Below are 27886 nucleotides of genomic sequence, written 5' to 3' on the forward strand. Positions count from 1 at the left end.
CTCCAGTGCAGAAAAAAATATCCTCCATGCATAATTGTAGTGCTTGCATTGGAAGGCACCCAGAGACAAATCTCTCTTCTGGTGGCATAATGGGTTATGTGTTGGGCTATTAACTACAAGGTCAGCAGTTGGAATTCACCATTCACTCCTTTGGAGAAAGATGAGGCTTTCTTCTCCCATAAAGAGTTATAGCCTTAGATGAGTATAAAAACTCAAAATGCATTGGCAGAGATTCCACAGAGAATAAGCCTCCATTAAATCCCCTGGGACCATTCACCAGGGATGGGATTAAACCCTGCTCACCATCAGTACATCAGAAAGTGTATTGTTGCAGATATGATTAGGTTAAAAATTAACATCTTATCATTTGTCTTTACTCTTAACACGTTTTTCATTTGTTCTTTTTTTAATTTTCTGCTTTCCTTTTTATTGAAAAAAGTAACTAATGTCACTAAACAAGTAGAGAATTTGTTAAATGAAAATCTAATCGGTTATGTAAACTTTCACTGAAAACATAACACACTTTTATTTTTACAAAGAGTTATAGCCTTGGAAAACCAGGAAGCCGGGGTATTTTCTCTCGATAGGATTGTTATGCACCCAATGGTAATGAGTGTTGTTGGATTTTGTTTCTTTATTGTTTTCTGTAGCAATGGTGGGGTATAGGGGTTATGTGTTGGGCAGCTGAACGCAATGTCTGAAATGGAAAATTTGAAATCCCCAGCCACTCCAAGGGAGAAAGATGAGGCTTTCTACTCCCCTAAAGAGTTCCAGTCTCAGAGCAGCCAGTCCACAAAGAGAACAACATGGCTGGCCCCACTATAAGACATGATGCCCCTCAGTGACCAAGGTGATACAGGGGACAGCACTGGAGACACAGTGTGCGAATTGCACCTAACCTGATTCCACCACACCGAGGCAAAGTGTGGTGAAGTGCAGTGGAACAGGAAGGGAATGGAGTGGCAAGGTCCCCAGGGAATGCTCAAAGTGGACTTTGGGGCCAGGTTGTGGCGCCTCAACAGACTGGATTGGAAAACACTCCTAAGGTCCAACAAATGATCCTTGAACTAACTACAAGCTCTTCTTTCTTGATGTGTTTTGTTTTGTTATTTGTCAGTGGTTTGTTTTTGTTGTTTTGTTGTCTAGTTGTATACTGTTGCTTTGTTTTCCTCTGTCTTGTTTTCGTGCATGTTAGTGTCTCCACAGGTCTGTCTAAATAAGACAGGCTGGATGAACTATCTGGAGGAAAAGCAACAGGACCGACAGTTCCGGGGGCACTTTGGATAGGGGGAGGTGCGGGGGGGTAAGGAAGTGGTGTTAACAAACACAGGGACAAGGGAACAACATGGGACTCAAAATGGTAGTGACGGGGAAGTGGCAGGCCTGGTAGGGAATGATCAAGGGTAAGGTTACGTAAAGAAGAGGTATAGCTGTAACCCAGGTGGGGACGGAGCATAGTAGTGGGAGAGGAGGAAAGTCAAGGGAGATGGAGGAAAGAGCTAGGAGTCAAATTGCATTTATAGAGGTGTAGACAAAGATATGTACATGCAAATATAAATATCATACAGTTTCCTTTGTAGTGGTAGACCCCCAATCATAAAATTATATTCTTTGCTACTTCGTAACTCTCGTTTTGTTACAAGTTATGGATAATGCCACCCTGTAAAGGGTTTGTCTAAGCCCCAAAGGGGTCACGACCCACATGGTGAGAACCGCTGCTCTAAATTTAGAGGAGTTTCTCTTAAGGTCTATTTCACCATACTGTTAGAAGCTCAAGTCCATTTGTTGTTGTTGTTAGGTGCCGTCGAGTGGGTATGTCTCATAGCAACTCTACACACAATATAATGAAACGCCGCCCTGTCCTGTGACATCATCACAGTGGTTCTCTGCTTGTGCTCATTGTTGCAGCCACTGTGCTAATGCATCTTGTTGGGGACCGCCCCTCTTTTCCTGCCCTTTCATACCAAGATTTGGGACTTCCTCTAGAGCAGTGGTTCTCAACTTTCCTAATGCCATGATATTTTCATACTGATTCTCATTTAGTGGTGAACCCCCCCAACCATAAAAATGATTTCATTGCAGCTTCATAACTGTAATTTTGTTACTGTTATGAGTCATGACACCCCTGTGAAATTTTCATTCCAGACCCACAAAGGGGTCGCGACACACAGGTGAAGATCCCCTGCTCTAAACTAAGAGGAGATTCTCTTAAGATAGAATTCAGCATACTGGTAGATGCACAAGTTCTGTTGTTATTGTTGTTAGGTACCATTGAGTGGGTTTTGGCTCATAGTAACTCTATGCACAATATAATGAAACGCTTTCCCATCCTATGCCATCCTAACAGTGGTTCTTTTGCTTGTGCTCATTGTTGCAGCCACTGTGCTAATCCAACTTTTGGGTAGCTGCCTCTTTTTTGTGGCCTTTCAATTGTACCAAGACTTGTGTCTTCCTCTAGGGCAGTGGTTGTCAAATTTCCTAATGCCATGACCCTTTCATACAGTTCCTCATGTAGTGGTGACCCCCTTCATAACATTATTGTTACTTCGTAACTGTAATTTTCCTACAGTTATGAATCATTTCACATCTGTGAAAGGGTCATTCGATCGCCAAAAGTGGTCGCGAACCACAGGTTAAAAACCGTTGGTCTAAACTAAGAGGAGTTTCTCTTAATATCTACTTCACCCTATTGTCAGAAGCACAAATCCTATAGTTATTGTTAGATTCTCTTGTGTAGCTTTCGACGCCTAGCAACTCTAAGCACAATATGATGGAAAGGTGTCCTGTCCTGCGCCATCCTCCCAGTGGTTCTTTTGCTTGCGCGGATTGTTGCAGCCACTGTTGTATTCCATCGTGCTGTGGGCTGCCTCTTTTTGCTGCCCTTCTACTGTACCCAGATCTATGTCTCCCTCTAGGGCAGTGGTTCTCAACCTTCCTAATGTCATGACTCTTTCACACCATTCCTGATGTACTAGTGACCCCCCCCAATCATAAAATTATTTTCCTTGTTACTCCATAACTATAAATTTGCTATTGTTATGAATCAGGTCACCCATGTGAAATGCTCATTGTTCCCTCCTAAGACGTCCTGACCCACAGTTAAGAACTGTTACTCTACACTAAGAGTTTCTTTTAAAGTCTTCTTCAGCATATTGTTAGAGGCACAAATCCTGTTGTTTGGTGCCTTCGAATGGGTTTAGGCTCATGCCAACTCTATGCACCATGTAATGAAATGCTTTCCCGTCCTGTGCCTTCCATACAGTGGTTCTTTAGCTCACACTCATTTTTGCAGGCACTGTGCTAATCCATCTTGTTGGGCACTGCCTCTCTTTTCCTGCCCTTCTGTACCAAGATATGTGTCTTCCTCTAGAGCAGTGGTTCTCAACTTTCCAAATGCCACAACCACTTAACACCATTCCTCGTGTAGTGGTGACATCCAACCATAAAATATTTGCATTGCTACATCACAATTGTAATTTTGCTTCTGTTATGGATCAGGCCACCCATGTGAAAGGTTCGTTAGTCTCCTCAAAGGCGTCTCGACACACAGTTGGGGGACCAATGGTCTAAACGAATAGGAGTTTCTCTTAAGGTCTACTTCAAAATATTCTTAGAAGTCCAAGTTCTTTTTATTATTGTTTGGTGCCTTTGAGTGTGTGTTGGCTCATAGCAACTGTATGCACAATATAATGAAACTCGGCCCCATCTCGTGCCATCTCACTGTGGTCCTTTGCTTGCGCTCACTTCTGCATCTATTCCATCTTGTAGGGGCTGCCTGACTTTTGCAGCCCTTCTGCTGTACCAACATTTGTGTCTTCCTCTAGGACAATGTTTCTCATACATCCTAATTCTGTGGCCCTTTCGTACAGTTCCCAATGTAGTGGTGGACCCCAATCATAAAATTATAAAATTATATTCATTGATATTTCATAACTGTACTTTTGCTACTGTTATGAATCAGGCCATCACTGTGAAGGGGTGTTTCGAAACACCCCCCACCTGAAAGTGTTCACGACCCAATGTTGAGAACCCTGCTGTAAACTAAGAAGAGTTGCTCTTAAGATTTACTTCAGCATATTGTTAAACACACAAGCCCAGTTGTTATTGTTGTTAAGTTCCCCGGAGGGGGTTTTGGCTCATCGCATCTCTGCACAGTATCATGAAATGCTTCCCAGACCTGTGCCATCCTGACAGTGGTTGTTTGCTAGTGCTCATTGTTGGAGCCATATTGGGGGGGAGGTGGTGGCTATTTTTTGTTGCCCTTCTACTCTACCAAGATTTGTGTCTTCCTTTAGGGCAGTGGTTCTCAACCTTCCTAATGCCACAGCATTTTCATACCGTTCCTCATATAGTGCTGACTGCCAAATCATAAAATTATTTTATTGCAACTTTGTAACTCTAATTTTTCTACTGTTATGACTGGGCGACCACTATGAAAGGTTCATTCATCCCCCAACAGGGCTCGTGACACAAAAGTTGAGAACCGCTGCACTAAACTAATAGGAGTTTCTCCTAAGGTCTACTTCAGCACGTTATAAGAAACACAAGTCCTGTTGTTTTGTTGTCAGGTGCAGTCGAGTGGGTTTTCACTCATAGCAACTCTATGCTCCATATAATGTAACGCTGGTCCATCTTGTGCGATCCTCACAGTGTTCCCTTAGCTTGAGCTCATTGCTGCCGCCACTGTGCTATTCCATCTATTTGGGGGCTGACTCTATATTGCGGCCCTTCAACTGTATCAAGACTTGTGTCTTCCTGTAGGACTGTGGTTTTCAGCAATCCTAATGCCTCGACACTTTCATACAGTGCCTTGTGTAGTAATGACCCCCCCAACCCAAAAATTATACTGTTGCTACTTCATAACTATAATTTTGCTACTGTTACGTATCGGCCCACGCCTATGGGAGGGTCATTCGAACACCCCCAAAGGATTTACCACTCACAAGTTGAGAACGGCTGCTCTAAACTAAGAGCAGTTTCACTCAAGGTTTAGTTGAGCATATTGTTAGATGTATGATGTATGATGTATTGTTAGATGTATGTTAGATGGTCTCTGGAGATCTCCCCTCGCCCTGCTACCCAGCAGGGCTGCCTCCAGGTCCAGGCCCGTCCCCGTGGGCCGCCCTTCTGTACCCCATCATGTCGCATGGCCTCATTGATGAGGGCCTAGAGGTTGGTGAAGCAGGCTGGGTGTCCCAGGCGAGCGCGCTCCTCCAGCTCCTGGTAGTACCATTGCAGCTGGCTGGGAGCCAACACGCCCAGCTTGTTCTTGGTCACCTGCGTCTTCAGCAGTACGGTGCGCCCCCCAGGTCCTTCTGCGACCACTCTGGATCCTTGTAGAGGTTTTCTAAGGTCTTTCCTAGGCAAAGCCAGAGGTCGGGGGCAGACAGGTTCCTCTAAGAGTCCCCTGAGACCTCACACCCCTTCGGACCTTCTCTCCCAGGACAGCAGCCCGCAGGTGCCTTCCAGCTCCATGGAGACAGCCGAAGCCCATGGGGCACCTTGGGCATATCGCACCTGCCACCTGCCTCCTCGCAGACCTTCCAATCTAGTCAGGGAGGCCAAGGGGGCACTGGAGAAGCCTTACCACAGGCACCCCTGCCTCTGCCCACTCACCCCCGATCCCACACTCAGCCTGCTCACCAAGTGGAGCCCAAGGCCCCTGTGATGTAGAAGACGCAGTCCAAGAGGCCCAGCTCCCTGAGGCCGGTCAGCTGCCCATACAGGGAAGTCATTGCCCGGACCCCTCCACCAGTAGCCATGATTGCCACCACTGGGACCTGGAAGGGCAGAGTACAGCTGGGCTCAAGGGAGGCCCTGCGGGGACTTCCAGTTGGTGGAGGGGAGGTCAGGGTGCGCCGGGCAGTAAAAACCACAGGAGGAGAACACAGCAATTCAAGTGGCCACTCAGTCCCCTGCCCCTGGCCCCACCACCAAGTTAGCGTAGGTGAGAGTCTGGTGGGGACCCATGGAGCGGGTCTGAGTCAGAGCAGCTGAGGGGAGTCATGTCATGATAACCTCCTTCAGCAGGGTGGGTCCTTTCGGGTTTTGAAAACTCCAGGGAGCGTACAGGCCACAGGCCTTATCTCCCCATCCCCAGCCTGGGGAGTACGGCGGTCACTTCTTAAAAGACGCAGGCTCACCTCAAACCCCCCAAATCAGCGTCCCTCTCCCCTTGCAAGGAGCTCATTTCCTTAGGAGCCAGCCCAACCAGCAGAGAGGCCTGGCCAGATGTCCACCGAGTTGTCTGAGAGGCCCAGTCTTAAAATCAGCTCCAGGCCAAGGGCCAACGCCCAGAGAAGGGTAGCTACCCCTGGTGGGGCCCGTGGTTCTGACACTGCTCAGCCGCATCGGGCCCAAGATAACATCAAGAAAGCTCCGGGAAGTACAAGGGGGGTAGGTGGGCAGACGAGAGGCAAACACAAGTCTGCCTTACAACCAACCCTGGTCGGGCAATGGAAGTGTGGAGGCCCACTCAGCTCAACACTCGGCCTGAGACCCCCACACTCCTGCCCAGCCCGACAGACCTCGTCCTCCTGCAGGTCTCCCTCCAGCTGCAGGGCCTGCTGCAGGGCCTTGGCCACCACCTGCTTCCTCCTGCTCAGGAAGGCCTGCTCCTCAGCACACAGCTCGAAGCCCAGGCGCACGGCCAGCTCCCCTGGTTGGGGGTGGGGTGGGGGGATGGACGGACAGTGAGGCAGTGCTCATCCTCGTCAGAAAAGAGAACACTGGGCCCATCTCCCTGCAAGATCCACGTCCATCTCTTCTCTCCCTTCAGCCTGCGTGCTGAAGCTTGGATTGTGAGGTGGGGATGGTGAGCCCAGAGCCACACCAACACGCCCGGCATGACAGCAAGGCCAGCTGGCAGATGAGGGTGTCCCTGTGGCCAAGGGTGGCCCTGAGTCTCAGCTTCTCCCTCCCCTGCAACGCTGGACCAGGGCTACACTGGGAAGGGGGCACGGGGGCTGAGAAGGAACAAAGGTCTTTAAAGTTGGGGCTGCTTATGCTCCTAGACACTGAGGGCCAGCAAAAGTTCTTGAAGGCCCAGCCACGTTGCTTCTACCCAAAAGGTTGCTTCCTTCTGGTCTTTGTGCTCCTCAAACCAGGCGTGTTACTCTCCTCAGCCCCCACCTCTCTCCCACCCAGTGAGGCCACACGCAGACTATAAGGCTGAGGAAGGACCCTCTCTGCTCTGAGCACCTTCCCAAGACTGGGAGCTCCCTGCTGCAGCCACCCGCTTGCTTCCGGTCCTGCAGGCCACCCAGCTGCACGTAGCGCCCTCCCTCCCCCGGCTGCTCTCCCCCAGCCCAGCCTCTCACCTGTCTTCTTTTCTCAGCGCCATCTTCATCAGAGGCTCCTGCAAACCAGCAAAACACCACTCAGAAAGGCTGGCACCTCCACCCTAACTTCGACCCTGGGATGCCCCAGTCATCTCCACAGGGATGCACCCCCACAGCCCAGCCCAGGGGCTTGGCCCAAAAGAAAAGGGAGAGAAGGAGTCACCCCCTGCCCCCACCCCCGCACTGGCCTGAGGCCCTGTCCCACACCCACATCAAGGTCTCTTCCTCTGAGTGAAGAGTACCTGGGATGTAGGGAAGACCAGCCTCATGAGCTGGTCTGATGGCAGGGCCCTGAGTGGCACCTTCAGTTGCTCCTGGGGGGCATTCTGCAAGGGGACAAAAACTGTACACTTACCCGAGTCTCAGAGTAGGGGTACCACCCGGCCCTGTGGGCCTGAATTCCAGGGGGTCAGTGGGGGGCACCCTACCTGCAGGTGGATACTCAGCTCCTGCTCCCAGCAGGTGGGGAAGTGGAAACGGAAGGAGTCGCTGCCTACGGTGGCCTCCTGAGATCCCTCGTAGGACCCGGGGACCACAAGCTGAACTTTTCCCTTTGACTCTGGAGAAAGTAACCGAGGTAGGGGTGGGAGGGGGTTCCCTGCCCGTGAGGTGTCTCCCGCCCCTGTGGCTGGCAGAGGCTGGGAGGAGTTACCCCCAGCCCAGCCCCCTCGGAGCAGGGTCATGGGAAAAGACCAGGTCTTGGTAAGCCCGGGCAGTTTCACCCCCAGCCCCTAGCCTTCGGAGGCTAAAGGTGGCTGGCAGCTTCTTCCAGGATGGGCAGCTGAGGAAGGGGGAAGACATAGGCTGAGGGCCAGGGCTGTCCTGGTGACCTGGGAGACTCACCCTTCTGGTCCCCGGCCTCCTCCAGCCGCACATGCAAGCGGGAAAGCTCACGGGCCTGTGTTGGGAAGAGAAGATTCATATGCCGCCCCTCCCATGCAAGGATACCTCACCACTACCCTTTCCCCTGCAGCCCGCGGTTCCTGCTCCTCAGTCCCATGTCCTCTGGAAATCATAGCCCCTCCCACTTTGCTCTTTCCTGGTCCAGACAGACTTGCAGCCAGGAGGGCAGGTGAGCAGATGGCCTGAGGGAGGGTGTGTCACTCACCACTACAATCCCAAAGCACTACTATGATCCCAAATCACTACTGTGATCCCAAATCACTACTATGATCCCAAATCACTACTATGATCATAAAGCACTACTATGATCCCAAAGCACTACTATGATCACTAAGCACTACTATGATCACAAAGCACTACTATGATCACAGCACTACTATGATCCCGAATCACTACTATGATCCTGAATTAGTACCATGATCCTAAGTCACCATTACCATCCCAAATCACCACTATGATCCCGAATCACTACTATGATCCTGAATCAATCACTACAATGATCTGACTCACCACTAGGACACCGTTGCTGGTGAGCTGCTCCGCACAGTCTGTCCTGGGAAAAGCCATGAGCGGGGGTCAGGTTCTTGCCCCCAAGGAAGCCTAGGCAGTCCTTCCAACCACAGAGGGTCCTCGGGGAAGGACACCAGCCCTGAGCGCACGAGGCTCTCTCCTTCCAGAAGGGACAGACTTGACCCAGAGCCCCTCTCCCTACCTCGCAACCGCCAACTCCCCTGACCCCCGCAACCCCCAACTCACACACTCCGCAGGCGGAATTCAACGTCAAACCGCTCCCCACCCTGAAAAAGCAAGTTATGAAGGTAAGACGTGTGCATATATGTGGGCATGAATGTGAGTGGTTGTGTGCACATGTGAGTGTGTGTGCATGTGTATCCACATGGCTGTGCATGTGTGAGTGTGACACTGGTTGAGTGTGTGTGCTTGCGTGTGAGTGTACCTGTGTATGTGTGTGAGGCTGTGTGTGGGTGTGAATGTGAGTGTGTGTGTCAGTGTGGGTATGTGCAGATTCCAACCCAGATGCCAGCCAGGGGTGCCAATGCGGGGAGGGCTGCTGTCCATAATGTGGCCCCGAGGAGGGGGTCGCTCCTCGGGAAGCAAGTCCTGGTTGACAAGGGCCTCAGGCACCAGGGAAACCTGACCTCATGGTCTGTAAACAAGTTCTTTGAAGAGGGGCATTTAAGCAGCATCCCGTTGGTGGTACCGAGGGTGGCCGCCCATGTGGAGTCTTGCCTGCAGGCTCAGCAAGAAGCTCTGGCGCCGGAACTCCCCAGGCAGCAGAGTGCCCACGTCAAACAGCACTGACAGCACGGGGTCGTCGCTGGTCAGCAGGTCCTGGTCAAAGACTTTCAGCTCCACAATGTTCTGGAAGGGGAGCAGCGGGACAGGGCCATGGGGTGGGGGGTGGGTTGGGGGTGGCACTGGGGTTACGCAGGGCTGGGCTGAGGCAGGCCCACCTTGATCTGGCTGTGCACCCGGAAGTGGAAGCTCTGGTTCCAGACAGGGTTTCTGTAGTTGTTGACAGTGCGCGTCTGGAGCCGGTGGTTGCAGGCCATGGGCAGCCACAGGGTCACACAGAAGTCAGGGTGGGTCACTTGGAGGAGAAGGAATGAGGGCCAATTCTCCCCCAAGCCACGCAGAGTTCACCACCAGAGGGATCCCTGGGGACGCACCAAGCCCCACCCTCCATCACCAGCCCTTGCCCGTCACTCTTTGGAGGCCCTCCTCCCAGGATCTCGCAGGCCCAGCCCTCCTGCCACCTCCCACCGTCCCTGCCCTGCTCCAATTGCAACCTCAGTTCTTCTCCTCTCTCGGTCAACTCACCCACATCCCTGGCAGGCAGGCTGTGGGCCTGCAGCACATGAATGGTGTGCAGGCAGGTCCCGGGCAACTTGGCCTGCAGAGCAGCGGGGAGGGGACAAGCTTGCTGTGGGATGACATGACCAAAGGCCGCAGGCGATGGAAGGGAGGTTGGGGCACCTGTGAGGGCTCACCCTGCACCAACAGGGCCAAGGCCACCCAGAACCCCGAGTCTAGAAGAGACAGGGCACGTCCATAGGAACTTACACAATGCCCATGACAGGTCTGTCCCAAGGGCTATCCATACATTAACTCAGCCAACTACTACGCTGCCTCACGAGGAGGCGGAGGCATGGAGAGGTGACCCAGCAACTGGCCGGAGACCCAGAGGCAGGATCGCTGTGCTCTCCGCTTCCCTCTCCTGGAACCAGCAGGCTCCCATCTTGCAACCTGTCTGCCCCAGCCCATGCCCTCGCTTACAAAGCTCTGGGTGGGCATACAGAAGGACATGGAGGGAGCGGCCTGCTAGGACTAAGCTCCTGCTTGCTCACTCGCTCCTCCCTGTGCATCCCACCCCTGGTCAGGGGGCAGTTCTGGAAGCCACCTCTGTGCTGGGGCAGGTGGGAGGTTACCAGGCCAGGCAGCCCATGGGCGCCAAGCCCTGCGCCCTCCAGGTTCTCCGAGGGCAGAGAAACAAAGGACCCCAGGACTCCATCCCAAACCACCCCGGGCTCTGGGCTGAAGCCCTGTCAGGTGCGCTGGGGCCAGGGAGCGTGTGTCAGCACACCCTTTCACTGGCCTCCCAGCTGCGGTTGGAAGTCCCAGCTGCATGCGCCCAGGGGTTCCTGGCAGAGGAAAAACCCGGGAAAGTCACCCATCTCATCAGTCTCAGGCCCCGACAGCCCAGGCAACTGACTCAGAGGGAGCAGGGGAGCAGCCAGGAGCCTCTCCCTGCCTAGAAGCTCTGTGGATCCCCAGCCCTGCCATGCCCCTACCCAAAGCTGGCAAACACGCCCCCTACACCTGAAGACCACCGCGGCAACAGCCCTCCAGAGAAAGCATTAGCCAGGACTCAGGTGGGGAGCAAGGGTCAGAGTGGGCTCCAGTGCCATGCCAGTCTTACCAGAGCCATGAGGCTGGGGGTCCCAGGTGGGGCCAACAAAGGCAGCAGTAGCCACTGGGCCGAGGACTGTGGGGTTTTAAGCCAAAATCCAAGTATGTCCCAACTGGCCTCCCTAGCCCCTCCCACCTGCATCTTCCACTCCGCCCAAGCCCCACACCCTGCCCAAGAAATGAGGCACCTCAGCCTATACTGGGGCTACTGACACCCTCCCATGGGCTCAAGGTCCCCCACCCCTGCTGGGTTCCTGGAAAACCCACTGCCCCCAGCAGACACCAACTGGGCCTGCCCAGCCGGGTCCTGCTTCCAGGACAGCTCACCAACCACCCGTGTGAGCAGGACAGGAAGGCATGGCTTGGAGGGGCCACAGGTCTGGGCAGCCGCCAGAGGTAGGGCAAGTGCAGAGTCCCCACCAACAAGGCTTGTAGAAACATCCAGGTACCAGTAGGACAGGAATGCCCAGTCTCCACTGAAGCAGACCCGGAGGAGGGGTGTATCCGAAGCCTATCATCACAGCAGGGGAGTGGCTGTTACTAAAAGCAGCTCTTCAAAGCCAGGGCCTGGGCCACCTAGGTCCCCAGAGATGGCCAGGACTGGAGCTCCAGGTGGGCACCCAGGGGAAGGGGGCTCATCTCCCCTTTTGTGGGGGCAGCATGAGAAAGCCAGTTCCTTCTGCAGAGGAGCAGCCCAGGGGTGGGGGTGGGGCAGTTTCTGTCCCCTGGTCCCTGTGCTGGTTAGGAGACACATGCTCGTCCCCAGGCCACCAACCCATCGCAAAGTAAACCAGAGTCCCAGTCAATGAGCCCTGGTAGAGAGTTAAAACAGGGTTGGCCTGCCGGCCAGACCGGAGTACAAGCTGTGGTCCCTGGACAGACAGGGAGTTAGCTCCTCTCTGTGACGTTTCCATCTGAACCCTCCCCGCCCTCCTGGAGACACAGAAAGCCACAAGGAGCAGGTACCACATGGAGCCTCCCCGGCTTTATTGAGCATGTCCTTCGAGCGAGCGAGCGGGCCCTTACAGAAACCCTCTCCACTCCCCAGGGCAGCCAGAAAGGTAGGGACCATCATTATATCCACTTCACAGCTTTACAGAGGAGGGAGGACGCCGCAGCTGGCCTCCACCCACGGGGCTGCTTCACCTGCGTGGCAGTTTTCTGGGAACCCTGACCTAGACACCTGCCTGGGACTTCCTGGTCCTCCTCCTATCACCACGATAGTCTCCAGGGTCGGTCCCAACCCAAACGGGGTTCTGGGTCAGACAGATTGCAGGGTGTCTCTGTGGGGGCCCATCTGGGGAGGAGCCAGAGTGCCCCCTGAGCTGTGGGGGGGCACGTTCCCTGGGGGCTCCACTAGTCCAGGCCTGAGGTCTTGGTGAGGGTGTCGAGCAGTTGGAAGTAACTGTACTTGAGGTCATACTCCATGTCGTACCAGAAGTTCACTGTGGGGAGAGCAAGCACAGGAGTGGGTGGCCCAGCTCTGACCCAGAGCCTCCCCAGCCCACCCGCTGGACGAGGCCAGCAGCTCCTCACCAGCAATGCAGCCCTGGGACTGCTGCACATGGTGGAACCACAAGGCCGGCAGGTAGAGCATCTCGCCGGCCTGCATGGTGCAGCGGAGGGCCTGGGCCCCACGGTACTGTGGGTACCGGGACAGATCTGGTGTAGGGGATCCAGTGGAAGCCAGGGCACCTGGGGACCGAGCAGGACCGGGGAACTCGGCCTTTGGCCTTGCCAACGGTAAGGGCCAAAGGTCCCCCTCCATTCGCCCTGGGAAGCCAGCCCCAGAAGGTGGGACCTTACGGGGGAAGGGGCCACCTTCCCAAGACCTTTGGGGCCCGCTTGCTCCTCGGAGATGGATTAGCTCGCCCCTCCCTGAGGCCCAGGGCCAAGATGGACACCTTCTCCATGGCCTCTTCATCCACCACCTCAAAGGTGCCCGCCTCAGTGAGTCGGTAGGTTGCTGGGGTGTACAGCTCTGATGCCAGAGAAAAAGGGGGAGCTCAGCAAAGAGTGCTCCCAGCCTCTCACACCTCCTCCCAGCCTCTCCTGTTGGCTGCCTGGCCCCAGGGACACAGGCAGGGAATCCTCGCTACCCTTCCTCTGGTTTGGGGCCCATGCGTAAAGCAGGCCCCAGCCCTACCATAGGGGATGAAGGGTCGGTCTCTGGGCGGGTGTAACAGGAAATGTTTCTCTCCAGAGAGGACACAGTAGAGGTTTTCGTAGTGGTCCTTGTGCACTGCCAACACAAAGAAGGTCCTGGGCAGATTTGGCGGAGCAGGGCACATGAGAGGCAGAACCTGCCCACCCAGAGCCTTGCGCCTCAAGACAGCCAGGGGTGTAAAAACGAGAAAGTCCTGCGAATAAAGATTTCAACCTTCCATCCAAAGTGTCCCCTGATGTCTCCTTTACGCCCAGTACTAGTTCAACTTAGCCAGTAAAGGATCTCCATCCCTCTGCCATGAGCATGGTGCTCTTTTAAACTCCATCCGGGCTCAGACTGAAAACAGCCTCTTCAAAGAACAGACAGGATCCTGGAGGACAATGAATTTATAAGGGGGGAGTGGGAATCCCATTATTTTCTACACAGTTTCTGAAGCCCCCTCATTTCCCTCAGGGAGAAGAACTCGGGAAGAGAGGGTGAGAACGTTTGAACCAACTAGAGGGACTGAATCAATGTCACTGAACTGTCAGCATAGAAGCTTGATGTGTGCTTTTGCTCTGTGTATTCTCAACGACATAGTCAATCCAGACTCCAGGAGATGCCCAGGGGGGGCTGGGGTGGAGGGCATTCCAGATCCCAGCCACCAGGGACTTGGCACACACCACACGCCCCATGCGGGTCATCTCTCCAAAGAGGTAAATATCCACGCATAGGGTTCTCCCAAGTTCACCTCCGGGGCCAACGTGCCCTCTGAGAGATGTCTAGTGCGCCCCCACACCAAAGTCATCCCACCCACCACGCTGCCACGCCGCTCCTCCTCTGTTCACAGAATGGTAGACGGACCCTCCAGGCCAGCCTCCCACATTTGGCCCCATCCTGGCTCCTCCCTGTCCCTGCATCCCAGAGACACCTACAGGACGTCACTGCGGCCGCCTCCCCCAGCCAGAAGTTCACCGCCTCTGGCATCTTCCCTGCAGGACAGAGGAGGAGAGTTAGGAGCGGTTGTCCCCTGCAGGTTGGGTCTGGGATAACACCCAACAGGATGTGGGCAGGGGTGCTGCGTCCGAGCGAGGGGCATCCCAGGGAAAAGTGGCGAAGAGGCCATGGTTTGGAGGGCTTGGGGAGTGGGCCCAGCGCCCCACAGGCAAAAGTTAGAGCACTAATCCTTTGCAGTCGGTCAACAGTCAAGGCTTCCAGGGCGGCAGGGCCTGACCCTGGCCATGGGGTGGTGGGTGTGGGCCAAGACAATCAATGTCACCGAGCTGTCTGTGTAGAAGCTTGGTGTGTGCTTCTGCTGTGTATTCTCAACGACTGCCCTCTGCCCCAGTCGCCCCCTCTCACCCAGAGCCTTGGAGGCCCAGGGCACGTGGGGCTCCAAGTCGGGCAGCAGCTGTGGCAGCTCGGTAAGCAGGTTAGAGCACTGCTTCTGCACGTAGAGCACGCCAGGGTGCCGGGCCCTGCCCTCCAGGACGTCCAACACACCTCACAGGGGCAGCAGGCACTCGGCTGGCATCACGAAGTGGTCTCCGCGCACGGAATCAGCATAGCCATCTGGGGTCACCGCTACGCTCACCTCCGTGGCGCCCACCGTGGCCCTAGGGGAAGGGACTCTAAGAGCATGCCCACATGCCACAAGACAGCTCGCCCATCACCCTAGCCCAGCCCAGGGCTGCACCCACCTCAGATAGGGGAGTGACCACTTCTGCAGGGCATTGCGCACAATGCAGAGCATGCTGGGGCAGACCCAGTCCCGGTAGAAGTGCAGTGGCATCGGGGCCTCATCCAGGTAGGGCACGGTTGGAGGCATGCCAAGCTCTTAAGTGGGGTGGGAGGTAGATGTTGACATAAACAGCACCCAGCCACTTACGGATGAGATGCCCTCTCTGGGCAGGCCACAGGGTATCACTGGGCAGTGCTCACTGGGGAGGGACCAAGAGACTCTGGACCACCAGAAATAGAAGGGGATTTTCAAGGAGGAGGCTGCCGCATGCCTACTCCAGGAGGGGACACACAGCCCAAGAGCACGTGAGCAACATACTCTGGTGTCAACTTGTGGAGGGGTGGAGTCTAAGCTGTCATTCAGGTTGCAGCTTGATGACCTCATTTGGAGGTGCCCTCGGAAATCAATAGCTCCCTTCCTGTGAGACATTCCTGCTGACAAGACACACAGAGCTACACTAGAGCCCTGGAGCCGCAGGGCTCACTTGGAGACCCCTGCTAGCGCTGGGATGCCTCCACCACCACTGGGTCCACAAGGCTTTCCACCCACTGGCCTGTGATCTTCCTCCATCAGCATCATTGCTTGTGTTTCGTGAGTAGGAAGAGGGATTTATAGACTGGTATCGGACATATGGGCTAATATCAGACTTAAGGACTTGATCTGGACTGGGCTGGGATGTTTTCTTAATGTACAATTTTTCTTTGATATAAAGTTCTCTTTTAAAACACATATAAGTGTCTATGAATTTGTTTTTCTGGTCAACTGGGGCTAACACAGCGGGACTCCTGCTTGGCCCAAACCCCAGTCCTCCCTGGGGCCAGACCCTTGGTTAGCTTCCCTAGCTGCGGTGGCGGACCTCTAGTGAAGTATAGAAAAGCAGCCTCAGGCACCACGCAGGGAGCTCCCCGTGGCTGGGGGCAGCAAGATGAAGGAAGAATGCCTTCCAACTGCGAATATTCACTGAATATTTTGGAATGTGCTCAGCACTTGGCTTGGCCAGTGTGAATGGGTCCTTTCAAGATGCTGACAGCCTCATCGGGGAGACATGCCTATAACCTGAACGCCCTGGGTCTTCCATGATGGTACCGTGCTGTGTGCTGCCTGGGTGGCTTTCTCTTGCTGCCCTTCATCGCACCCTTCATAAACATCACTGACTCCCTGTTGTGCTCCTGGCTGGCTCCTCGTCTCACCGAGTCTACCTACAAACACTCCCAACCTCCCTCGCCCTCACCTTCTCCCTCTCCCATGCCACCTCCTTTGGGGCCCCTCCACTCACAAGTCACCCCAAGAGCCTTCCTTCCCCCAGCTGGCTATCCTTCTTCTTTAGGAACTTGTGAACCACACCACCCACCGCCCACCCCCTCCCGGCCCCAGCCCACAACCATTTCTAGTAAACAAACAACAGTTGCCCTCGAGTCGATTCTGGTTCCTGGTGACCCGGGATGTCAGAGTGGACCTTTGCTCCACAGTTTGTGGCCCTGACTTTTCTGAAAAGGATTGCATTTCTTTGGGGGTCCTTTAGGAGTAGGCAAAGTGCACCGACCTTCCCATTAGTAAGACAAATGCTTAACCATGGACACCACCCCGGGGCTCTGAAAAACTCCTCGTTCCCTTCCTGCGTGCATGTCCACTTGACCACCTGCACCGTCAAGCACACTATCTAAGGGCCCTGGTGGTGGCACGGTGCTTAAGCACGTGGCTGCTAACCAGGAGGGTATGATCTCAGTCCACCAGGTGCCCCTCGGGAGAGAGACGTGGTGGCCAATCTGTTTCCTCAGACACAATACGGGGCAGTTCTACGACACCAGTGACAGGTTTGCAAAAAGGTTAATATACTATCTACTCAATTGATTTCCACTGGATAGCTGTCTCTGTCCCCGGCTAGAATGTGATCTCCATGAGGGTGGGGGTGTGGGTTACGCCTTCCCAGGATGGAGCACAGTGCCCAGCACGCCCATGATCCCCAGTACACACTGGCTTAATGACTGGATGAAAGGCTTACAATATCTCCTGCCACAGTGAACTAACTGGTTCCCCTGGCTTAACTCCCCTCCTTCCAAAAGCATTTATCACCCCAGCTCCAGACATCTTCTTGAAAGGCAGCCTCATGTTGTCACTCTGAGCAAACCTCCTTTGATGACTTACCACTTGGAGAATAAAGTCTGCCTGGCCTTGGTAACAGGGCCCAACCCATTCTTCTCCTCTGATTAGCCTCTGCCTGGAGCCGGCCCCTTACCACACACCCTCCCTGCTCCCTGGCCCTGCAGCTCCCTCCATTCTTTCCCTTGGGTAGAGAGGAAGGTCCCCCCTGTGCTTCAAGGCCACTGCCCTCCCCCTAAACCACAAGGTCGCGTGCCTCCGGTGAAGTCATCTGATTAGTCTCACGGTCAGTGGGAAAGTGGGGATGTCTTTAGCTAGATCAGAAATTGGAGCTGAATAGGAAGGTCCCAGGGGACCTGGGAAGGTGGAAAGGGAAGAGCTGATTGGTACTTGAAAGTCACTGGCAAAGAGGCAAGAAGGATCCTACCTAGTAGATACAGGAACGCGGAGGGGTGACACGTGGCCAAGCTGTGCCAGCCCACTGTAACAGGCACCGCGGAAGATGACTCAGTAAACCCCTGAGATTCTCACAGAAATTCTTAACAGAGGTGCTAACTGCTATTTTTAGCCCCATTATGTTTTCTGCTCTTCTTCCATTTTGATTTTCTTGCATTTGAATAGATTTCTTTTGGGGTACGGTCACTCTTCTATCCCAGGGCTTTGAAATGAGAGAATTTCAAAGGAGATCGAGACAATTCCTTTGACCCCATAATTCCTCTGCTAGGAATTTAACCAACCAAAAACATATGGGCAAAACGCTTCCCTCTCCCGAGCGCACCAACCTCTCTCCGACTCAGGGTGTTTGCCTTCCGTGAACTGCCCCCACATGTGTCTGCACACTCCCTCCCTCCCCGCCCTTGAGTCTGTGCCCAAGAGCCACCTCCTCATTGAGGCCCGCTCTACTCACCCTATTGAACCTCCATCCCGGAGCCCCTCATTCCACTTAACTGATTTCCCCACATTTATCTTCTAACCTACTGTTTCTTCATTTAGTGTGCCTACGGCTAACTGTAAGGAACCCCGGTAGCTGCTAACAGCAAGGTCAGTGGTTCAAACTCATCGGCCACTCCTCAGGAGGAAATAGACGCTGTCTGCTCACTTAAAGAAATTCAGCCTCACTAACCCACCCAAGGGGAGCGGGTATTGTTTTTATCTCCACAGGGAAAGAGGGACCAGACTTCAACCCAATGCTCCAAGATGTGAATGCAGCATGCCAGCATGCAGTAGGGAACCAGTGGAGAGGTTTGAGGGGCCGGTCCCAATCCCAACTACTAAATGGACATCTGCCCCTCCCCCCAGAAGAATTTATTTCAAAGGGCGGCATTGAATCTGAAGCTCCGGGAGAGGGACATATCTGATCGGAGCACACGGGAGCAGATGAAGGGGAACGAGGAGAGTGGAGCACATCCTGGACCACCAGGCCAATGGGACGATATTTCCAATTAGAACAGCCAGTTCACAGAGAGGACCACATGGCCAGCCAAACTAGGAGACATGGCGCCCCTCACTGACTCATAGCCCTACAGGGGACAACAATGGAGACACAGTGTGGGAATTGCACCCAATATGATCCTGCCACACTGAGGCAAAACACTAAAGGGGTGCAACAGCAAGGGATTGGAGTGGCGAGGTCCCCAGGGAATGCTGAAGGTGGACTTTGGAGCCAGCATGGTGCCCCAACAGACTGGACTGGAAAACACTCCTAAAGGCCAACAAACAATCCTTGAACTAACTACAAGCTTTTTTTTCTTATTGTGTTTTGTTTTGGTTTTTGTCATTGGTTTGTTGTTGTTTTGCTGTATATTGTTTCTTGGTTTTGCTCTGTCTTGTTTTTGTGCATGTTATTACCTCCTCAGATCTGTCTAAATAAGATAGGCTGGATGAACAATCTGGAGGAGAAAACAATGGAACCAACAATTCTGAGGGGACATGGGAGAGGGGGAAGTGGGGGGAAAGGTAGTGGTGTTAACAAACCCAGGGACAAAGGAACAAGTGACCCAAATCGGTGGTGAGGAGGGTGTGGGAGGCTTGGTAGGGCATGATCAAGGGTAATGTAACCAAGAGGAATTGCTGAAACCCTGGTGTGGACTGAGCATGATAGAGGGAAAGGAGGAAAGTCAAAAAAGGAAATAGAGGGAAGAGCTGGGAGGCAAAGGGCATTTATAGAGTTCTTGATAAAGACATGTACATAGGCAAATATGTTTATATATGAGGATGGGGAAATAGATCTGTTAGGTAGCTTAGCCTAGGTAATTGGGAAGTCCATTTACGCATGCCCAGGAGAACCAGCAAAGGACAAAGCTGGATTTTCCCGCCAGTGGGTGGAGATGGGCGTTACACCTGGAGCAGCCCACCTGGGCCAGGTTACTACAATTCAGCCAATGGGATCGACCTGGGGTCGTTCACCACGCCTCCCCCAGGAACCCTTAGGAAGGCAAGAACCGAGAGGGAGAGGGTCTGGTCATCTCCGTGGGAGGGGAGAGATCCTTGCGTGTCCCGGAACAGTCTCTGCCAGGCCGCATGGTCAAAGGAATCCTATGGGTGCCGCGTAAAACCTGATGCTTCTTTGAACTTTCATTAAATTCACTTGGATCACGAGCCCGGCTTCAGCATAAAATCTTTCTCGCGCGGAGCCAAGGACCAAGGCTGAAATCTAGTCCCAGAGAGAGACCTTACAGATCTATGTGCATATATTTATAGGTTTAGTATTAAGGTAGCAGAAGGACTTTGGGCCTCCACTCAAGTACTCCCTCAATGCAAGAATACTTTCTTCTTTTAAATTGACATTCTATGAGGCTCACCTTCCTGATACAACTGCTGAAGACAAAGCGGGTGAATAAGCAAATGTGGTGAAGAAAGCTGATGGTGCCCGGCTATCAAAAGATAATAGCATCTGAGGTCTTAAAGGCTTGAAGGTAAACGAGCGGCCATCTAACTCAGAAGCAACAAAGCCCACATGGAAGAAGCACACCAGCCTGTGTGATCAAGAGGTGCCGAAGCCATCACTTATCAGGCATCAAAGAACAAAAATTCATATCATTGTGTGCTCACCTCCCTGATTTGATCGCTGAAGACAAATGGGTGCATAAGCAAATGTGGTGAAGAAAGCTGATGGTGCCCGGCTATAGAGTCGGGGTCTTAAAAGTTTGAAGGTAAACAAGCAGCCATCTACCTCAGAAGCAAAAAAAAGCCCACATGGACAAAGCACACCAGCCTGTGCGATCACGAGGTGTTGAAGGGATCAGGTATCAGGCATCATCAGAACAAAAAATTATATCATAGTGAATGAGGGGTGGAGTGCAGAGTGGAGACCCAAAGTCCATTTGTGGGCCACTGGACAACACCCCCTTACAGAAGGGTCTCGGCGAGGAGACAAGCCAGTCAGGGTGCGATGTAGCAATGATGAAAAATACAACTTTCCTTAAGTTCCTAAATGCTTCCTCCTCCCCCACTATCATGATCCCAATTCTACCTTGCAAGTCTGCCTAGACCAGAGGATGTACACTGGTACAGAAGGGAACTGGAAACACAGGGAATCAAGGGCAGATGATCCCTTCAGGACCAGTGGTGTGAGTGGTGATGCTGGGAGGGTAGAGGGAGGATGGGTTGGAAACGGGGAACCAATTACAAGGATCTACATGTGACCTCCTCTCTAGGGGACGGACAACAGAGGGGTGGGTGAAGGGAGATATCGGACAGGGAAAGATATGGCAAGATAATAATTTATAAATTATCAAGGGTTCATGAGGGAGGGGGGAACAGGGAGGGAGGGAAAAAATGAGGACCTGATGCTAGGGGCTTAGGTGGAGAGCAAATGTTTTGAGAACGATGAGGGCAATGAATGTACGGATGGGCTTTACATAATTGATGTGTATATGGATTGTGATGGGAGTTGTATGAGTCCCTAATAAAAAGATTCATTAAAAATATGTTGTGCTTCCATACACCAGCAGCAAACAATCGGAAAAGGAAAGAAAGAGAACAATTCCATTTCTAATACCATCTAAACAACTAAAGGACTGAGGAATAATTTTTTTAATAAATCGTTTTATTGGGGCTCATACAACTCTTATCAGACTCCATACATACATCAATTGAGTAAAGCACCCTTATACATTCGTTGTCCTCATCATTCTCAAAATTCGTCTTCCACTTGGGTTCCTGGAATCAGCTTTTTCCTTTTTTTCCCCTCCCCTCCTTCTCTGCTCCGCCTCCCCCTCCCCCATGAACCCTTAATAGTTTATAAATTATTATTTTATCTTATCTTACACTGCCCCGCGTCTCCCCTCACCCACCGTCGCATTGCCCATTTCCCAGAAAGGAGGTTACATGTAGATGGGACTGGGGAATAATTTAATGAGGGAGACAAATACTAAAAATACTTCTGAGGGAATTTAGAGAAGACATAAATAAATTAGAAGGCTTAATATTGTTAAGATGACAATATGACCAAAGTGATCTGCAATCCCTATAAAAATTCCAACAGCTTTTATGTTCCTTTTAGGGGAACGGAAAGTCAATTCTCAAATTCACATGATTGCAAAGGGCCTCAAATAGTAAAAATGATCTTGAAAAAAAGAAGAACAAAATAGGAGGTTTCAAAATAAAATAAAAAATAAATTTTTAAAAATAGGAAGTTTCATCCTTTCCAATTTAAAAATGTACTGTAACGTTGTTAGGCAGACTAGCGCAGGGATGGGATGTCCCTTAAGCCATGCCCAGAGAGCCAGGCAAGGGAACAAAGAGCGGCACACTGCACATGCTCAGAGGCTCAGGTTTCCCACCAGTGGGATTGGGTGGGTGCTAAACCTGGATCAGCCCACCTGAGCCAGGTGAATTCAGTTCAGCCAATGGGGTCCATCTGGGGTCGTCCACCACGCCTCCCCCTGGAATCCATGAAAAGGGAGGGGTGGGGGAGGGGGGGGAGAAGGGAGAGAGAGAGTGAGAGAGAGAGAGAGATCTAACAGAGAGCAGAGAGTCGCAGGGAAGGAGAGATCTTTGCGTGACGCTGAGCAGCTTCAGCCAGGCTACATGGTCGGGAGGAGTCCTATGGGTGCTGTGTAAAACCTGAAACTTCTTCTACCTCTCATCAAACTCACTTGGATCACGAACCAGGCTCCGGCGTGAATTCTTTCTAACGAGGTACAACTCGATCTCCCGAGAGATCTAACAAAGCCACAATCATCAAAAGAGTGTGGTACTCCTAAGAGGGCAGTCCAAGGAGTAGAAATGAGAATCAAGAAATACACCCGTACACCTATGGTAACTTGTGATTTGACAATTATGTGAATGGGGGAAGACCCACTTATTCAATACACAGTGCTATGACCACTGAGTCGCCACATGCAAAGGAATGAAGGCAAATGGACCGATACCTTACATCATGTATGTGGAATTATAAAGAGACTTCTCCCCAGATTTGTCTCCCCAAAGACATGTCAAACACTAGAGCCTATTTGCTAGCATATCGTGGGAGGCCAGATGCTTGGAGACATCCTCCCTGAAGGCAGTCATTGGCCAGACAACTGTCTGCTCCCAGGGCAGGTAGAGGTCCCCCCCTCCCTGCTGTTAAGGACAATGGGCTAGTTCTCCCTAAATGCTTGTGACCATTAGCTTGGTTCCCATAGGAAGAGTTTACACCCTACTGATAATGGTTTCTATGGAGACCCAGAAAACAGGTCAAACCAGCTCAGTGACATTCCAAGTTAGGCTGCCATCCTGAATCTAGGATCTGCCCTTGTCACATGTGTGCCCCCAATCCCTCCTCTTCCTATTGTGTATATCCCTATATTGTCCCCCTCTCATTGCTGTATACCCTATAGTGCAACCCCTTCCTGTGATGTATGTCTTTACCTGTAATTACTGGTCTTGCACGTCCCCCAAAGATATATAGGCCTGGGTTATGTGTCTTAGTAGTCAGAACTCCAGAGCCTCGGAGCACTCTGCTGATTTTCTTTAGATGCCTTTCTTCCCACATACCCAACAACCCGTTCCCCTATTTTAGCATTGAAAGTCCCTCCACCCAGGCCAACTGGTTTGATCATGTATTCGATTTGCATGCAGCCCCTCCCCTCTCCTGAGGGGTAGCCTCAGTGAAGGCACTGACAGGCTCAGAATCTTGGTTTCCTGACCTGTGCGTGTGCTGGAAAGTTTACATGGGATGATAAATAATAACACGGATCGCAATGAACAATTAGAAGCACTTACTATGGGCCAGACGTTGTTCCTCAGTGCTTCTAGCAGGCACACAAATGCCATGTCCTTGGGGCCTACAAGAACTCAGATTCCACTTCAGCAGATCTGAAGCAAGCTGTGAGAAATGGAGTTTCTACAACAGTGAGGACCAGGATTCTAAGAAGGATTGAGGCATTCAAATGACCGTGATGGCAAAGACCATGTATTGAGTATACTGTGGGTGGCCAAAAGACTGAGCAAATCAGTCCTGGAGGAAATCGAACCAGGACATTCTTCGAAGAATGTTCCTAGAAGATAGAATGGCAAAATTTTGTCATGCTGATTTTGGACATGTCGTTAGGAAAGACCAATTGCGAGACGAGAACATCATGTTTGGTAAAATAGTGGATCTGGGGAAACTCTTCATGACACGGACTGGCACAATAACCGCAACAATGACCTCACACCTGCCAATGGGCAGGAAGATTGCATAGGATCTAGCAGTAATTTATCCTATCCGGCATAAGGTCACAAGGAATCAAATTTGCTTTGCTGGCGACTAACAACAACAAGGTCTTTCTATCATTCAATCTCAACCTCAAACACACAACCTAAGAACTATTTTTCACTTTCCTTGTACACATAGCAGAACAAAGGGGGTTCAGTGATTTTTCCGAGGTTATAGAGCTAGAAGGACATAGAGCCAAGACTGGACAATGGAGTGATTTGACACCAGAGACATTAATCTTAAGCAGGATCTTTGTCTCCCACAAAGATCATAGGCATATCCATAACGGACATGGCACAAACTCTTCCACATGGCAACCTTTCAGCAGATAGTTGATATCTTACTGCCATCCAGTTGACACCAAATCAGCGACTGTATAGGGCAGGGTAGAACTGTCTATGTGGGTTTTTGACACTAAATATTTACAGCCGTAGAAATCCTCATCTTTCTCCCACAAAAGTCCGTATGATTGTTATTAATTGGGTCAGAAGTCACTTTAATGGTGACCAAATCCTTCCTCTTCTTGGATTCAACATTATACCCCACTGTTTCTAATAGCTCCTCTACCCAAACCAAAACAGGCATGAGAGAGTTGATTCTGACTCATGGTGCCGTATGTGTGGATTCCACAGGACTTTCAAGACTATAGGCTTTAAGCAGGTTTCCAGGCCTTTCCTCCATGGTGCCCCTGTGTGGGTTCCAACTGCCATTGATTTGTTGAATAGTTGAGTGTGGAACTCTTTGCCCTCCTCCAGGAACTCCAATACCCTTGAAGCTCTCTATTCACAAAGGACTGTCCTTCCAACCTAGGCTCAGAGTGCTTGTCTTCTCTCTCTCATTTTCCTTTTCATCAAGTTGTTTGGGACTCCCCAGGAGTTGGGTCCCAGGAACATATTTATATGTAATTATGTCCCTGTCATCTACAACATGATCATGATAAATGGAGAAAACACTGAAGTGATCAGTGCTATCTTCTTGCTGTGATCCACAATAAATGATCACGCGAGCCCCAGTCAAGAACACAAAGGATGTATTGCATTGGGTAAATCTGCTCTATGAGACCTCTTCCTTTTTTAAATTTTTTTGCAGCTGGGAAAGAGAAAGGGGAGATGGGCTCTTCTCCAAAGTTGGCATCCCTGCCAGGGCACCCCTACTCAAATCTGGCCAACTTCACTCCCGAATAGAGTTCCCTGCTACTCCTGTAGAACTGCCCCGTGGAAGGACCAATGGTCTAAAGATTCAGAATGGAGAAGACAAGTGCCAAAAGCCATAGCCTAGCCCTTCACAGCCAGAGTGTGACCCTACAAGGGCCCCCACAAACAGACACTTTCTAGGGATCTTAAGTTGTTGGGGCTTAAGGGGAGGGGAGTGGGGCTCTAGCAAGCTAGGATCCCATTCCAGGCTGTGGGCACATATCCTGAGCCCTTGATGGGGAGGCCTCACGTACCCAGTGGGTCCAATGGAGTTCTGGGTATATGGGCCTGTGGGAGGGAAGCCACCTTGAGGGCTGGACCAACCCAGAGCATCCCAAGTTGGATGGGGTGCAGGGGCCTGGGCAGGATCCCTCCTCCTTTCCATCCCTCATGACCAACCAGACTAACAAAGTCTTGGGCCGGGATGGGGCCTGGAGCAGGACCAGGGTTGGGACAGGGGGCCTGGAGTGAGGTCTCAGGTGGGTGCACCAGGCAGGGCAGGAGTTCTGGGGCCTAGGCATGCACCAGGTGGGCTGCAGACCCACATCAGGGGTTATGGTGGCAAGGCCCGCCCGGGTGGGCAGGAGTCTGGGAGAGGGCGGGGAGGCCGCAGGAACGACACCTGGTCTGTGAAGCCCTAGGCCTTGCCCATCAGGTCATTTTGGCCCATGGAGGTGGTGCGGCTCTGAGGCTGGCTCACTCAGCACTCAGAGCTTAAACTGCTCAGGTCCTGAGCCCTTGGCCTCCACAGGAAGTGCTGGCTGGCCTCTTGCCTTGTCCTCAATAGTGGCTCCAGCTGCTGCCAAATAGGCCAAGGCTTAAAGGGGCCATGGGCTTCCACCTGTGCGCCCCGCCTCTTCATCCTGAAAGGGGCCACGCGTTGCAGCCAGAGACCTCTTTCAAAAGTGTTCTCCAAAGTGTTTAAGAGCAAGGATTTTACCTTGAAGCTTAAGGTGTAGCTGACTAAAGCCATCTGAGTCATATATTCAATGGCCTTGTATGCACGTGAAAGTTGGACATTGAAAAGGAAGATCAAAGAAGAATCAATGCATTTATATTGGGATGCTGGTGAATAATATTGGAAGTACTATGAACTGCCAAAAGAACAAAAAATGTGGGTTAGAAGTGCAGCCAGAATACTCCTTGGAAGCAAGAATGGTGAGACTTCCACTCATGTACTTTAGACATACTGTTAGTGAGAGATCAGTCCCTGGAGGAGTAAGGACATTCTGCTAGGTGAAGAGAGATAAGCGAAAATGAGGAAGACCTTCAGTAAATGGATTGACACAGTGGCTGCAACAAGGGGCTGAACCATAACAACTATTGAGAGGATGATGCAGCACTGGGTGGTGTTTCGTTCTATTGTCCATAGGGTGGCTAGGAGTTGGAATTGACTCAATGGCATCTAACAACAGAAAAAACATCTACACCCACTACTAACAGGACAGGAAGTTTTCCAACCCCTCTCATCTCTCAACCCCAGGAACAGAGATGCCACCTTCCTTCTAGCTGTATAACCAGTATCTAGAACAGAGCTCAACGACGAAGTGCCTAAGAAACATGAAGTAGTTGTTACTTAGCTCCATGCCTCATAGGTCTCAGTTCCCCAGCCCCAAAACAATAACATCGGTGTTGTTGTTTGTTGCCATCAAGTTGATTTCTACTTACACCTGCCTCACACCTGCCTACCTAGTAACCCACCTTATGAAAATAAGACAGAAGAATGATTCTTTCCCACGGTGTCTGCAGACTATGACTCACCACTCTGAAGGCACTGTCATGGAAATGTTGAATGGCTAGCTGAAAGGTTGACAGTTGAAACCCACCAGCTGCTTCAAGGTAAAATGATGGGGCTGTCTGTTCCAGTAATGTTGTACAACCTTGGAAAACTTACATAAGGAATTGACTGGACTGCAATGAGTTTGCTGTACCTGGAATGATGATGCGACCAGAGAAAGAATGAGAGGGAAGCCTGAAAAGAAAGCACTGCCCTGCCCTCCATCTTGCAGTTTTGTGATTTTTTGCAGCAGTTGGTTCGAATGGAACAAGGAATAAAGAGGCGGAGTGCATGGCAGTTGAGCGCTATTTGCCATTCTGACCAAGTGCCTCTGTGAGAAAAGGGGGAGGGTAGGGTTGATCTTGGTCTTGATCAAAGTCCAAGAACATATTTGCATTTCCAGAAAGTGGGAGGTTTCCCAAGCCAGGGTAATAACAGGAGCTGCTAGCTCTCACATCTGGCCTTGTGGACCCTGTTCAAAGAAGCTCCTGCACTGGGTAAGAGGTTGGTGGTTAGGCAGAGAGACAAAGAGAGAGTTGAACTTCCTCTGGTTGTGTCTGGTCTGAAGGGATTTGTCGACAGGCATCTTGGCTCTTTCCCAGCCTGAGCCCTTGAGCCTCCTCAAGTCCACACTCCCGCTTCCCAGCCCCCCACAAGGACACCATCCAGAGGTCTTCCTGTACTCATATGTGGATTTTGGCTTTTCCTTCTTTTGGCTCTGCTCAGTGGCAGGGCATTTGAATGGTGGTTGTGGGTTTTGTACAGTTGTCATTAGCATAAATGCGTGAAAATTTCCTAAATTTCTCCTCCCGCAGCTTTAGGCTGTGTTTCCAAACTCCCGGTCCTCACAGAGGCTCTGCAGAGGGGGCAGTGGCTCTGATTCCACCTGGCAGTTCCTGGTTGAGCACATGGATGTCCCATCCTAGTCTAGCCATGGCACCAGGGATCACGGTGCTAGGAGAGGGGCAAATGGGTCCTCCAAAGGAGATGTGTAGTGACCACAAAAGTGACACACTTATGGTTATCTACTAATTGTACATGGTGGTGCTTGGCCCTCTCAAGGTGGAAACATACAA

At 51.8% G+C, this 27886-nt stretch overlaps 1 pseudogene; it reads right to left on the reverse strand.

Moving 5' to 3' along the window:
* Nucleotides 1–15145, reverse strand: part of LOC142435744 (cytosolic phospholipase A2 beta-like) — a 118667-nt pseudogene extending 103522 nt beyond the window's left edge.
* Between the last annotated feature and the right edge of the window lie 12741 nt (nt 15146–27886).

Source organism: Tenrec ecaudatus (assembly GCF_050624435.1).
Source record: "Tenrec ecaudatus isolate mTenEca1 chromosome 1 unlocalized genomic scaffold, mTenEca1.hap1 SUPER_1_unloc_13, whole genome shotgun sequence".
Lineage (NCBI taxonomy): Eukaryota > Metazoa > Chordata > Mammalia > Afrosoricida > Tenrecidae > Tenrec > Tenrec ecaudatus.